Raw genomic sequence first — 17,092 nt, 5'->3', positions numbered from 1 at the left:
TTTTATTAGGTAATATTTTTTTTTTCAATTAATAAATATTTTTTATATTATTAACTAAATTTTGAAACACATATTTGAATTTTATTAGGTAATAATTTGTGATAGGGTGTTAGAGAAATTAATTTATTTTTAATATCAATTAAAAAATATTTTTTATGTTAATAATTCTTGTCTAATTAGATTTTCTTTTATTAAAACACTCCTAATAAATAGATAAATAGGTAATTTTTTTTAGAAATTTACAGAAACTCTTTTAAAAATTTATTTTATTTTCTTTAAATATATCCTTGTCTAATTAGATTTTCTTTTATTGAAAAAATCATAATAAATAGATAAATACAGGTTATATGTGATAAAGTTTTAAAAAAAATAAAATAGGTAATTTGTGGTAGAGTTTTATATAAATTATCTTATTTTCTTTAAATATATTCATAATAAATAAGTAAATACAGGTCAAATTTGATCGAGTTTTATAGATTATAAAATAGTTAATTTGTGGTAAAGTTTTATAGAAATTATTTTATTTTTTTAAAATATACTTATGTCTAATTAGATTTTATTTCATTATAAAACTCAAAATAATTTTTTTTCCTGAATAAACTAATAATTAATAGATAATATGATAGAGTTTTATAGAAAATAAAATTGCTAATTTGTGGTAAATTTTATAGTAATTATTTTATTTTCTTTAAATATATTCTTTTCTAATTAGATTTCCTTTTATTTTAGATATGTGTTAGAGTTTTATAGAAACTCTTTTAAAAACTCAGTTTATATCAATTGATAACTACTTTTTTATATATATAATTCGTGTCTAATTAGATTTCTTTTTATTAAAAACTCATAAATTTATAAATAGGTAATTTGTGTTAGAGTTTTATAGAAACTCTTTTAAAATCTCTTTTTATATCAATTAATAAATATTTATATATATATATAATATTTGTTTAAATAATTTTTCTTTCATTAAAAAACTAATAATAAATATATAAATAGGTAATTTGTGTTAGAATTTTAAATAAACTCTTTAAATATATCATTGTTTAATGTGTTTTATGTGATAGAGTTTTATTGAAAATAAAATAGGTAATTTGTGATAGAATTTTATAGAAATTATTTTATTTTCTTTAAATATATCCTTGTTTAATTAGATTTTCTTTTATTAAAAAACTCATAATAAATAGATAATGTGATAGAGTTTTATAGAAAATAAAATTGCTAATTTGTGGTAAATTTTAAAGAAATTATTTTATTTTCATTATAGAAATTTGTATTAAAAAATAAAAAATAATAATTAGTTATCATTATCGTAAAATTTTAAATACCTCCAAATTGATAGACCATTAGTTCCCTGTTGTACACAATTTGTAAAATGTGAGTGAGATACTTATGTAAGATTATTTATTAATTGTGTGGCCCACATGTTTTGGACACGTGATATATTTCATTAATTAGTGGTTAAGTAAATAAGTATCAGATTAATATTATATTATTCGGTCAACTTATAAATTACCTTTATGGTAATTAATTATTGGAGAAATTTTTTCATATTTATTATTTACTTTGATGAAAAGTGGAATAAAAGTTACTAAAAAGGAAAACCGGTCCTCTCTCTGCCTTTATAAAAGTACATATATCCCATCAATTATGTACGCTAATGATACAACACGTAAAAGTTTTATGCGTGCAAAAGGCCAAAAGAGATAAACCAATTTTCACGCTTTGCTTATTGATCAGAGCTGCAGTTTAGTTCGTGGTAGAAAGGATCTCGATATTGGACTTGATCTCTACGATATTTACAATCACAGATCGAGATATTTATATCTAACTATATTTATTTATACATTATAGGTAGTGAGAATAATGAAGTTCTAAAATTTGGGATTCATGTTTATTTGTGATGAATAGTTTGCACGAATAAATTATAGTTTACATGTGGTATCAGAGCTTATGGTTTAGGAACTCGTTATTTTTCACTAAAGTTTGCATAAATAATATATATATAAATTAAAATTAAAATTAAATAATTAAATTTTTTTTGGAATCGTGGGTGCATAATGGATTAGTATGATGGATCAGTTGATCAATTTATTTTGGTCTGCATGATCGATTTTTGAGCCTGTAAATTGATTTTCATAAATTGATTTCTTATACATACGTGAATTATTTGATAGTTGAAGTATATGTATAAGTTTGGTTTTTTATTCCATGCATGATTAGAATAGTAATTGGAATTAAAATAGTTAGTTTTGCTTTTTACGTAAATCGAGGTGATGAATTTTAATGCTAATTACTGATTTTTTATACAAACTTATATATATACTTGTTATCATATATCATTAATTACATATATGATAAATTAATGAAGAATGATTTATTTTATTGTAGAAAATTAAATTTCTGGAATAATGTGTGAGTTTAGAAATTTAATTTAATTTTGTTAGACATACAAATAAATTATTGTATTTGTGCCCATCCATACATACATGATGAAAAATTAATTTTAAATTCATTCAATTATGATCTTCAAGTTCAAAAATAAAAATATATATTTTATTATATATATAAAGTAAAACGGTATTTTTATTGAATTAGACTATTAAGTTTCTGGAATTGAACTTACCTAAATTTGGATCAATTAGTATGAGTATGTGTGTATAATGTTAAATGGGTAACTTAATGATGAATTAATCACTATCTAATTTAATATTCATATTATGTGAAAATTGGTAACTACCAAAGTGGCCCAATCATAATGATTGATGAATATTAATTTTTGTAGTAAACATAATCAATCATAAATTAGTTACTATCTAATTTAATATTCATATTATGTAAAGGTTGATAGCAACCAAAGTTGCCTAATCATAATGGTTGATGAATATTAATTTTAGTGGCAAACATAATTGCAATATTTCATAAATTATTGATGCTTATAATTTCTTATGATATTCATGAATATTTAGTTTATTTAGTCATGAGAAATAATTTCCCAAAGGGAATTGATCTTCAAGTGATTAAATGGACATGAAGGGATTGTATTTATTTTTTAATTGGGTAGATATAGGATATCCAAAAGTAACTCGTCTGTTTAATTAAAAAATGCATCACAAGGTATACATATAAGCATCATTATTAGTATTTTATAATTGCCACCCAAAGGGGTACTATAGTTATACATTGTATTTATATTTTTAAGTTATACATACGTGTTGTTAACTCAAAGCATTATTATTGTGAGTATTTTATCTTATTATGTTTGTTTTATTCTATCCCTTAATTCGCATGCTACATCTGCTATGATTCTCAATAGGACTAACTTCTCATAATGGAATGAGTAAGTTGGGTTCAAAATTTAGATGTGTTAAATCTTGATTTAACATTTTAAATTGAGATACCTACTGTTATTACTGATAAAAATAGTAAGGAAGAAAGGATTCTCCATAAAGCCTGGGAGAGATCGAATAGATTAAGCATTATGATTATGTGAATAATTATTCCCCATAGTGATAGTGCTAAGGAATATTTAATTATAAGAATGTTTTCGTATTGTAGATAATTATCTAAAATGAAAATTATTAATTGATATAACTGTTATGCATTTTTTGTTGGTACTCGTACCATGTATGAACGTATTTTTAGATGACTAATGTTGCTGCAAAATTGAGAACCTTATGGATGATTGTGAATGCGAATTTTCTTATTCAATTTTTTCTCAATTTCTTGTTTATTCAATATGGGTCATTTCGAATTAACACTATTAAGACAAGTGGAAAATGATTTAATTGACCATTATGTTAATTTAGGAAAAGACAAGACTTAAGTAGCAAGGTAATCACTATGTTCATCTGATGACTCAAGAAGTTATAAATAAATTTTGGGAATAAGCCTGAAAAGACATTAAGTGAGTAACACCCAAAATTAAAATATTTAGGTCAATCTACTAAAAGAAATGAATGTAATAATGAAAAAGTGTTATTAATGTATTGAACACTTTTAGAAAAATTACATGAAATATAAAAAATGATTCGAAAAAGAATGGTAAGCTTTTAGCTTTTGTATATTTCGAATTACTTATTGAAATTCTTTCTAATACATGATAGATTAACTTAAGTACTAATGTTTATATTTCTAATAGATGCAAGAATTTCTTGTGGCCTAAACCACAAATTCAAATAAAAATTTCTTATTTATGATAATTGGGAAAAAGTTTTGTTGAAACCATTGTGACATTATGTTTAATGTTAGACAGTGGATTTTATTTAAATTATTTTAAACTTTTATGTTTATTCAATTTTTTATAATTTGATTTTATTTCAAAACTTTATGTTAATGATTTTTTATTTAAATTTGATAATGATGTTTATTCAAGAAATTTTAATTTGTGAGTTATGGTATTATTGTTGATGGTTTTTTGTAAATTCAAACTTCATAATTTATTTATTAAAAACCTTTTGATCTTGCATCATAATGTTAGAATTACACGTAGCTCGATTAATAAAAAAATTATCTTTCTTGTGACATAAAAGACTAGGTCAATAGGACAATACTTGCCTACTCACCGGTGAGTAGGAAACTTATACTCACCACGTATGTAGCGCAATGTTAAACTGACAAGTGTTTTTATATTTAAAATAACATAAAATAATAATAGTTTGATAAGCCTATTTTAACGCAAATAAGCTTATTTTAACGCAAATACTTTGCAAGGAGTGGTTAGGTTTACAGTTGAACTCTTAAAGTCTCACCCTCATTAAAAACCTTAATCCAATTCATTCTACATAATTTTTTTTTTATTTGATTCAAATTTTACGAGAAAGTGAAATAATCAAATTAGGATTTGGGTTTAACCCAAATAACTTTTCAAATCTTTTAATTTTTATTTTATATTAGATGAACACTTATCACTTTATTGTTGTGCCATATGGGTGGTAAGTATGAAGTTTCTACTCACTGGTGAGTAGGCAAATATTGTCCAGGTCAATATCTTGTGAAAGGTTAGAAAAATTAGTAAAGAATGTGATTCTTCTGAATCTAAACTTTACTGATTTTGGTGTGTGTGTAGATTATATTAAGAGTAAACAAACCAAACATACAAAGAAATGAGCCACAATAAGTATAGGGCTTCTTGAAATTATTCATACAGACATTTGTAGACCTTCTGATGTTCTATCTTTTGGTGTAGAAAAGTATTTTATTGTCCTTATAGTTAATTTTTCACGTTATGGATATATCTATTTGTCGCATGAAAATCTCAAACAGTAGTACTCTTGAAGTATACATAAATGAGGTTGAAAAACAACTAGATAAAAAAGTGACAATCATAAGGTCATATAGAGGTAGTGAATATTATGGAAAGTATGATGAAACGGATTAATAATCTAACCGTTCGCTAAACTCCTTCAAATATATGGCATTTGTGCTCAATACACTTTACCATACATGCCACAGCAGAAGCGTGTAGCTGTAAGGTGTAATCGTACTCTTATGGAATTGGTTAGGAGTATGTTAAGTAATTCCTTGTTACCCATAATGTTGTGGATGTTAAGTAATCTAAAGGGTATAAGTTTTACTATCCTAAATATAGTACGATAATTATTGAAACCGGTAATGTTATATTCATTGAGAATGGTTAAATCAGTGGAAATGATAAAAATAAGAATGTGATCATTCAAAATATTATGGTATAAATTTATTTATCCATAACTTCTAAGGAAATAATTGTTCCTTCAGTTGTTGAACCGTATAATAACGAAAAAATAATTGAATGATCAACAACTCCATGATGAGATTGTCACCAATGAAAAGATTGTAGAAGAATTACAGAGAAATAACATTAAGAAGATCTCAAAAAGAAAAAAGATCAGCTATTCCAGATGACTATATGATATATTTGCAAGAATCTGATTTTGATATATAGTGAGATATATACGGATCCGGTTACATATTCACAAGCCATTAACAGTAATGATTTTACTAAATGGATTAGTGTCATGAATGAAGAGATTATAAAGAAACCTTTTCTCCAGTATCTAAGAAGGAATCTTTTAAAATATCATGGCATTAGTAGCTTATTATGATTTAGAGTTACATCAAATGGATGTGAATACAACTTTTATAAATAAGAGTTTAGAAAAGGAAGTCAATATAGAACAACCTGAAGGTTTCACATTAGAGGGTAAAGAATATATAGTCTATAAACTTAAGATGTCAATATATGAACTTAAACAAGCTTCTTGACGGTGGTATTTTAAGTTCAATGATACCATTATTTCTTTTAGTTTTAAGAAAAATACTGTTGATCATTGTATATACTAAAAGGTTAGTGGGAGTAAGTTTATATTTCTGATTCTATATATTAATGATATTTTATTTGGTAGTAGTGATCTTAGTTTATTATATGAAACTAAAAGTTATCTCTAAGAACTTTGAAATGAAAGATATGGATGAGACATCCTATGTGATATGAATAGAAATATTTCATGATAAATCACGTGAATTTTTTAAGATTATCTCAGAAATCATATATTGAAAGAGTTCTAGAAAGATTTGGTATGTAACATTATTCAACCAGTATTGTTCTATACATAAAAGGGGATAAATTCAACCTAATGCAATCCCAAAGAATGAGTTAGTTAGAAAGTAAAGAACCGAAAAATATTCCTTATGTATATATTGTGGAGTTTGATGTATATATAAGTTGGTATATGACAAAAGATTATATGCTCACACTTATGAAGGCATTTTTATGAATATGTGGATAATAATTAATTCATAATTGATTATTTGTTCCTTTTTGGCTGGAGAAACAATATTATGAAAAAGTGCAAAGTAATTTATTATTACTTTGACTATTATGAAATTTTAATTTGTAGCATGCTTTGAGATTACAATTTATGGTTGCAGAATTTATTTCAGGACTTGGAGTTACATGTACCATTTTCAGATTGCTGAAAATTTATGCTGCAATTGTTGATCTTTTTGTAAGAAAAATTATAGGTATTCTAAAGTTGAAATACTTTATCATTAAAGAAGATGTTTAGAAACAACAAATGTCTTTTAAACATATAAGCACACAACTTATGATTGCAATTCATTAACGAATGGACTACCACCCAAGACATTTATGAACATGTTGAAAGAATAGGTCTTGAATGTAGTCAATGTTGATTATTTTCTAATTATGGATTGCTTAACAGTGCTTATATATATTTGACATTTTGCGCTTATTAAATGTATTTATGATATTTCCTATTAATTAATGCACATGTACGTATTGCTTTAATATGTGGTAATAGGAATAGTCTTGTAAAAAACATTACTGTTAGATCTTTATTGATACTTCTCATTTATAGACTATATTGAATAGATTACTAGTGTTGTGGTACATGGAAGGGACTATATTATTTAGTGATATATAACCGCCATGACTCGCATTGGTAATTTATTTACTATGGTATTTATGATGACCAACTTAAGGACTCAATTTGATTTATGGTGCATACTAATGACTATTTTACTAAACCACTACAGAAGTTATTATATGGGCCAAGTAGGATAATGTAAGATTATTTATTAATTGTGTGGCCCACATGTTTTGGACATATGATATATTTCATTAATTAGTGGTTAAGTAAATAAGTATCAGATTAATATTATATTATTTGGTCAACTTATAAATTACCTTTATGGTAATTAATTATTAGAGAAGTGTTTTCATATTTATTCTTTACTTTGATGGAATGTGGAATGAAAGTTACTAAAAAGGAAAACTGGTCCTCTCTCTGCCTTTATAAAAGTGCATATATCCCATCAATTATGTACGCTAATAATACAACACGTAAAAGTTTTATGTGTTCAAAAGGCCAAGAGAGAGAAGCCAGTTTCCACGCTTTGCCTATTGATCAGAGTTGCAGTTTAGTTCATGGCAGAAAGGATCTCGATATTGGACTTGATCTCTACGATATTTGCAATCACAGATCGAGGTATTTATATCTAACTATATTTATTTATGCATTATAGGTATGTGAGAATAATGAAGTTCTAAGATTTGGGATTCATGTTTATTTGTGATGAATAGTTTGCACGAATAAATTATAGTTTACAACTTACCAAACCAAAAAAATTAATAGGTGTTCTTAATGTGTAAAGTAATTAATAGGTGTTCTTAATGTATAAAGTAATTAAATGTAAAAAAAGAATAATGATACTTCTGAAAAATAAAAAGTAAAGAAAAAAAAATAACAATAATGACTCAAAATAATAATAAATTATGAATGAACCAAATATAAAAAATAAAAAACTAAAAGAAAAAAAATCACAATCCAAAGTAAACTTACCAAATCAACCACTTCTAAACATCAATTAGAAAGAGAAAAATAAAATAAAACAATTCATCTACTTCTAAACATCAATTAGAAAGAGGAAAATAAAAATAAAACAAAGGAAAAAAGTAATAATAATCCTTCTATAAAGAAAAAGAAAAGAAAAAAAATTAACAATCCAACCTTCTCAATACAACAAATTAAAAATAACAAATTTTGAACCATCCAAAGTATAATTACAAAGAGTAAAATAAAAATAAAAACTAAAGAAAAAAGAAGAATGATACTTCTGAAAAGAAAAAAAAAAAAACAATAATGACTCAAAATAATAATAAATTAAGAAAGAACCAAAAATAATAAAATAAAAAAAATGAAGAAAAAAATTCAACCACTTCTAAACATCAATTAGAAAGAGAAAATAAAAATAAAACAAATCAACTACTTCTAAACATAAATATTAATTAGAAAGAGAAAAAAATAATAATAACACAATCATAATGCTTATAAAAAGAAAAAGTAAAGAAAAAACTTACGAGACCGATAAAGAGAAAAGAAAAAATATGCACACCACAAGCCTGGCCTAATATATATATATATAGATTATATGTGATAGAGTTTTATAGAAAATAAAATAGGTAACTAAAATTTTATTAGGTAAAAACACTTTTTATATCAATTAATAAATATTTTTTATATTAATAAATAAATACTGAACTAATGAAGCAATTAATAAATATTTTTTTATATTACGGATGGCTTTAGAAGAGCGTTTGGCTTTGTGAATCAAGCATTCGGCAATTGCCGAAGGAAGAGCATTCGGCTCTACTGGCCTTGGAAGAGCGTTTGGCTCATGGTTTAGAAGAGCGCTCGGCGTTTTGCTTTAGAAGAGCGCTCGGCGCTTTGTTTTTGGAAGAGTGCTCGGCGCTTTGGCTTTGGATCATTGATGCTATGATGCTAAGGCCTGAAATGACTTGATCTTCAAAAAGTCTTTAAGACTTCCATTTTATTTCTTTTTGGGAAACAAATATGAAAATAAACAAAAACACGAAACTGAAAAAAATCTATATAAATTGATTAAATAATGGACTTAACTAATACAAATAAGGGCGCTTGAATATGCAATATTCGGCGCTTATCACCTACTTAACCCGTAGCATGTTCATGTCGTATTAGCGTGTCGTTTCAATTATTGCCACCCCTATGTAAGCTCAAGGTCCACACAATAATGTCCTATAGTCCACCAAATTATAATGACTACAATTCATGTTACAAAAGGTCAACAATCTCTAATTCAATTTATCAAGTCATAAATATCATTATACCAACTTAAATGTGAACCTTAACCAATTAATGCCATCACCATAAAACCTTCTCAAGTTCACAAATACAACAATTAATTTACTACATTATTCATTTATATCATGCATTTTCTTCACATTAAATACATATATCAAAACCCGTCAATAATATCACATAAATATAATTCATGTATATAATGACCACAATTAACAAAATCAAATTTAACAATACCTACATGCTATCAATTCATCAATATAAAATACATTAATTACGTACAAGAATATGGATAGATCTAGGGTTTCAAAATTTAAAATCAAAATTCTTCAAAATCTCACACAAATCATATATATCATAAATAATACTTCAAAATCAAGAAAGTTGTACTTTAAAACCATATTACACCCCTAGCTCAAGCTAGGAGCAAACCCTAGCACTCCTAAGGTCCAAAATGCTCCAAAGATGAAATTGAAAGATGGTTAATGATCCTTATAAGCTCCTTAGCAACTTCTTCTCCTATGGCTTGGCTTGAAACACCATTCTTGAAGGCCAAGGAAAAAGAAAGAAAGGAAGAGGAGGAAGGGTTTGGCCGAATCCAAGGAGAGAAGAGAGAGATTTAGGTTATCATTGCATACAACTCACTCAAAACAAGCAATTATAATACTCAGAGAAAAACGTATATTGCTCGATGGATTTTATTGGAGGTCTAGGCCTCTATTTATACACAAAAATGTGGTAGAATTATGGTAGGACTCGCATTGCTTGTCCTCCAATTCTTCCCATATACAACATTATTTACAAATAAAGTTCTTTCCTTTTTATAATTCTTTCCATGCCAGACTTTCCTTGCACAGAACTTGCCTTCTTTGTTGAATCCTTTGCTTAGCAGGACTGGTCCGGTCTTTAAATGTACTTGGGCCGAATGTATCCTGGTCCAAATGTCTTTGTTGATGGGCCAAGAACTCAATCTTAGCAACTTTGGGTTGCTGGTGTCTTTATTCGGGTCTGAACAGGGCTAGGCTCTTGCAACCCGTCAAGATAAAAAAATAAAGCTTCAACTATAGCCACGTGGATGACTTTTATTGGAGGGGGATTTTTTCCTCCACACTTTGCCCCCAAATCCTTCTTTAATTGGACTACTCCTAATTAGAAGGGAATTGAAGTTGCATGGTTGCCACTTTTGTAAGAGGTGTTTCAAGGAGTGTCTATTGTTATTCTGACTCAAGAACTTCCTCAAGATTTATTTTTGCCTTCACTGCGCTCATTTCGTTCACTGCGCTCTTCACTTCGTCGCATCACCAGGTTAGTTCTTCATCTTCTTTTCGATCTTGCATCATGAGCACTTCAACTACTCACGACCACGTAGAGATTGTAGATTCTGAATCCACGCCTTCGTCTTCCCCAATTCTTATTAGGGTTCCTCCCTTTAGGGTTTCTAAACCTCTCGAACCTGTAAATGATTCGACCAATCAGTTTGATGATTCCCTAATTCAGGCTGAGACATCCACCTCTGGGTCGAATAATACCTTCACTGAAGAAGAGAGAGATGCAATTTTGTCTATTCGATGTATCAAGTTCTCCATTGACTCGGTAATGGAAGAATTTGACATCCCTGAGAGGGTAGAGATCGCTGAATATCCTGATTTTAGTTCAGGAGAGGGCGTCGGAAAGAATGAGTTGCTTCTCTTTGTTGGTCATCTTAACGCTCTTCGGTTCCCTCTTCACCCCTTCTACCATCTGGTCTTTAATAAGTTAGGTCTTGCCCACCTTCAAGTGAACCCTAACTTTCTTTGAATAGTCTCGGCACTCTTGGTCCACCGAAGGCTAGAGAGTCTTGATTTGACTCTTGCTGACCTGCTGATCACTTATACCATCTCTAAGCACGGGACTGAGCCTGGTTATTTTTATTTTACCTCTTCTCTGTAGCAGAGGATATGTACGGACCTTCCTTCCTCTGAGAAGAAGTGGAAGGAGAGGATAATAATTGTTAGAGGGAACTGGTTTGTATCCCAGTCAAGTAAACTCCCTATTCCTCGCAAATTCGAGAAGCTAGGTATAGAGTATTCTCCCTCTCTTCACAAGAAGTGCTCTGGTTGTCTTCCATGTCAAGTTTAACTTTTCGTTATACTTATGAATTTCTTGGCATTGTTTCAGCGACCTTCCCTTCCTCTGTAGCTAAGAACAGTCTCTCATTTCTAGAAGGGTAAGTTTAGAGTGAACTCCCATCTGTTGAGGAATTGTTCACCCTGTCCAACCTCAAAGAAATTACTTCTAGTGCCACAGCTGCAGACTTTATGGGCCTGTCACTCCCAACTTTTGACAGGTTTCCAATGACCGAGGAAGAAAAACAGAGGGCTGAAGCTCTAAAGAAGAGAGCTGCTGAAGATCAGCCTTTGGCAATTATCAGGTCGACAGAGCATCAGAAGGAGGTTGATGAGCCTCCTCTTAAGAAAACAAATTCGAACCCTCCTTCCACCAGTAAGGCCAAAAATGTCCCTAAAAGCAGGGGAAAGAAGGCTGAGGAAACTGACCCGGAAGAGGAAGTTCGGGCTTATGTCTAAGCCAAATCTGGAGAACCTTGGAGACCGGTCTTCTTAAGGGCAGACAAGTTAGTTCTTCATTCTAGGGATTCAATAGTCACTGACCCCTCTGCTGCTTTGGCAATAGCCCATGGGATGTGGCTACCCAAGGATGAAGAGATCATTGGGAACATGGGGTTGGATTAGCTACTACCATCTGCCCCAATTCATGCTGTAAAGGTTTGAACTTTCCCTTATCTCTGATATTTGTTTAACTTTCCTTTAACATTAATCTCATTACCGCTATTTTTGTAAATTATGTACCATACCATGGCACTGTGCGCTACTGCTGTGGCTCAGTCTTTTTCCATCAAAAAATTGGAAAGAGACATTGGCAATTCTAAAAAGAAGGCCTCACATGTATCCTTGAATGCAAAGATCGCATCTGAGGCGAGTGACGTTTACAAGAATCGCTTGGCGTCTGAAGCTAAGGTGGAGAAATTCAAGGCTAAAGTCTAGCGTTTGAATGATGTAATTGGCACCTGCATCACTGCTGGGAGACAGATGCAAAGACGCTGTTAGACACTAATTGACTCTAGGGGGAGTAAATAGAGTCAATGGGCAATTTTTCAAGTTTACAAATTTAACTTTCAATCAACTAATATGCAATAAACAATTATGGTAGATAAATCATACAAAGCATAAATGTAAGAGAGATAGGGATAAGAGATTGCAAACAGTGACACAGAGATTTTAGCGAGGTTCAAAAATTCCTATTCCTCTGCTCAAGATCCCTCTTGAGACTTCCCAATCCAATAATGCTTCTCCTTAAGAGTGGAGAGCAAACCTTCACATGAAGCAAGTCCTTACTTCTTTTTCTTGCTAGGAAAACACCCTTCCCCTAGGCTTCTTTGGGTCACACCAACCCTTACAAGTTTTTAGAAAAGATTGTAGTTAAATTACAAGATTGAATCTCTCTTAAGATAGATATATAGATGTAAGCTCACAAGAATAGAGTAATAAATGAATCAGAATGAAGCTCAAGTCTTAATATGGTTGAATGAAAAAGAACTGGAGTAAATGCTCTTGAGTGGTTTTTCAAATTGTTCTCTCAACCGCGCAACAACCTCCTTCAATGTTTGACCTTATATAGAGTGAGGAGGAAGATGAAGTGCATTAATTGCTCAAATATGATTGTTGGAGTAGGTTGAGGAGCATTTAATGTGTAAGTAACGGTTAGAGCAATAAATACTAAGATTTCAGATCTGTCTTAGCTTCTTTGAAGAACTCGAGTAAATGAGATTGGATCTCATCTAACCGGTTACAGGATTTTTTCTAACCGGTTACATCAGCTAGGAGATTGTCCAGTTTAAGATCAACTAATCGAGTGCAAGGGACTTCCTAACCGGTTACATAATTGCCCATCAAAAGTGACATTCTGTTTTAGTGAGGCTAACCAGTTACATATGTTCTCCTAACCGGTTATATCAATGGCCAAGGAAAAATGTTGTTCAGTTCAAGTGAAGATAACCGGTTATATATTTCTTTCTAACCGGTTACATGATTAGCCAAGAAAAATTACGTTCTGTTTGAGTGAAGGTAATCGGTTGAACATTATTCTGTGTGTGTTGATCTAATCAGTTAGAACCAGCTTTCTAACCAGTTACAAGATGCATTAAGTCAGGTCGAGCTTTCTGCTTTGTTCATCTAACAAGTTACATGGTGTTTCCTAACCGGTTACAAGATCTAGGAAATTTTGATTTTTCTTTTAAATGCAAGGTTTTGAAAAATGTTTTTGAATTAAATGCATGAGCCTGTAAATATGAGCTTCCAACTGATTCATAAATTACTTTGACAAAGATCTTAATTGCTCACCAAACTATCTACCATTTTTCTTCAATTTGATTAACAATACTTTATGCCTGAGGTGAATCTTGTTTTCTCTTGAAATGGTATTTTCGTCTTTGTTTGCTTGGTTGTAACTGCTTTGCGGATCTAATTCCTTTTCTCTGCATGCTCAATATAAACATTAGTTCAAGAACACTTATTAATGTTTTGTAATCATCAAAATCATTAGACAGTCTTTGAATGACCTTTAGGGTCAACAGACGCTACTCCACTTTAGTGCGCTTATCCAGTGCAAAGGCCTTTAGGTTCAGCTTCAACCAGGGCTCTGGTGACAAAATGAAGGATCCAGATGCTTTTGATGCTGACATGGAAGTGTCCTTCCCTTATGCTGAGGGTCCACAAGCCCAAGAAGCTGAAGTGCTTTTTGCTGAGATGGTGAAGGCTCATCCAGAGGACCATCCAGCTCCAAGTTCTTCAAGTCCACCAGCTCCAAGGCCTTTACTCCCTTCAAAAACTGCTTCCAACCCGAATGTGGTTGATACTTTCGACTCTGCTCCTTTTGATCCAAAGAGGAAGTAGGGTTGTGTAATTTCTTATTTTGAATCGATGAATGTTGAGACAATATATTTTTGCTCCTGGGGCTGTAATGATTAAATTTATTTTTGAGGTGATTTGCATGTCTGTGAGTGTTTCTGAGTTTCACACTATCACCAAGTAGTAATGTTCTCCTATCTTTAAGGGAGACTCATTGCCTGAGGGCTTCGTACTCCTTAGGATCTGAAGCAAAAACAGGAAAGATGATAAGAAGGGAATCCCTTTGACAGTTCAATTAATATCCGAGGATGGTCCCCATTTAGCATTCTAACCGTCAAGGGAACCCTTCTTGCCATTGATTCGTATGGAGTAGATATATCAATACTTGTTTTCCTTGTATTATTTCGATGTGGGACAAGTTATTTATTTGATTTGGTAATTGTCTTAGTCAGACTTATTGATGTTGAGGATAAAATGTCAAAGAATACAGCAACCTTTACTTAGACTTTTGCTGATTCATTTGGATTTTATCCTAGTTCCTTGTACTCAGATTCTCTGTATCTGAGGCACGGAGTTCCTTGTCTTGTAGGAATATGTTGATGGCTTTAAAATACCAACCTTTCAATGCAGCATTCTTACCATTGTGATCCGAGGATTCTAAAAAGAATTGGCTCAAGAAAGAGGGTTCCTTGATATGTTGATCTCTAAATTTCGCTTAAAGATCTATTTATCAAAGGACACCTTTCTTGGCGATTAATGAGTATGGGATTGTGGTGGTTGCTCTCGGTCGTCGCACTACATCACAAACTTGAGAGTGTGCATTAAGGCGAGGGCCAAGTTTTACATTTATAAAAGCCACTACTACCTTCACTAAAAATATAGTTAGGGCAAGTAGGGATCGTCCCAAGGGATTGGAGTCGAATTTGGTTGTGGAACCAAAATTAGGGTTAGTAGGTCGAGTGATCAAAGTAGTGATTGGTAGGTTGAATTATACTAAGATGCAATTTAAACTAAATAAACAATAATGCAATAGAGAGTGAGTAAAAGAGAGAGAGAAGAATTTTGGGGTTTAGAGGTCACCACCAAACCATACTTTTCTACACCCTTACTAAGTGATTAGTGAGGGAAATGTGTGTTTCAATATTGAAGTATGTGTGTATTTGGTTGATTCAATTAGCAAGGATGACCAATTAAGTATATATTGTCTAAGCAACATGTGAAAAACACAATATATCTAACAATTAAGTATATATTGTCTAAATACATGTGAAAAACATAATATATCTAGCAAGTCATTAATTCTTTCATTAAGCTCACAAGCCAAAAACACCACAAGGTTAGAGATATATGCTACTTGCATTCAAAAGTATGGAACATCAAATAACAAGCATGGATTGTCCTCCCATCTAACAATTATACTACCACTACATTACCATCAAGCTAATGATATGAAATTAACTAATTAAACTAAGGGAGAGACATAATCCATCAAGAAATGAGTATTAACCATCAAGAAAATTACAAGAGCATTCCATTAAGCACTATGTTTTGACAATCTCTAGATTTATAACATCAATACACATAAACATGCATCAATAACACAAGAAATAGAAACAAACATATGAACATCTATTCTAACATACATAGACATATGGATAAAATAAAATGATCAATTGGAAGCATTAAACCATATAAATCATTGAATAAACAAGATCTTTATATATATAAGTGCCAAAACATGCATTGCAACACTAATCCCTCAATAATACACAAAATCAAGATGTAGAAAGCATACTTGGGGCTAACTCTAGCCCCAAAAGGATGTCTAGCCACTCATGAATGATATCCTCCAACCCTCAAGGGTAAGCCCTATGGAAGAAATCTACTTCTTGTTTGATGAAGAGTCTCCAATGGTGTCTCTAGCCTCCTCTTCCTTTCTTCTTCACTAAGAATAGCCTCTCTTCTAATCCTATGATGATAGATGGATCCCCCCTCAAAAAATGTATCATATTCTATATATAGGTAGGTCAAATGACACACAAAATGAGCTGGGGTCGTGCACAAAACATTCCCCAATGATTGGGTGAAGGATAACTTTTTCGCACTGGGAGAAGTTCGATCGATCGAACCTTGGATCTGGATCGATCGAACTTGGCTAAGATCTATCGAACTAAGGCTGGATCGATCCACTTGGCGGCGCTTTTTCAGATAAAAACAAATCTGAGATATTTCGAATATATTTTTGGGAAAAGGACAAAAGTGGTTAGTGGGGTGGTACAACTGGATAAGATCAATCATTTGAATAAGGACAATATAGTTCGATCGATTGAATATGGAAGTTGGATCGATCGAACTTCTGAGATCTCTAAATGTGAACATCATGGCTTAGATCCATCTCTGAAATGTTAAGATCGATGAATGTTTGATCGATCAAACCTTGACCTTGGATCGATCGAAGATGCTGAATTCCACCATTCTTCTTCCTTTTGCTTTACTTTGCTCCACTTTGCTCCTTTCTTTGATTTATCCCAGAATTGCTTCAATTAAGCTCTTATTTGGTTGAGTTAGCTT

Source organism: Cornus florida, unplaced genomic scaffold (genome assembly GCF_030987335.1).
Source record: "Cornus florida cultivar Cherokee Brave unplaced genomic scaffold, ASM3098733v1 CherokeeBrave_3.0.0_Hap2_Chr04, whole genome shotgun sequence".
Classification (NCBI taxonomy): domain Eukaryota; kingdom Viridiplantae; phylum Streptophyta; class Magnoliopsida; order Cornales; family Cornaceae; genus Cornus; species Cornus florida.
The sequence above is the reverse complement of the archived record's forward strand: the minus strand, read 5'-3'. Positions refer to the sequence as shown.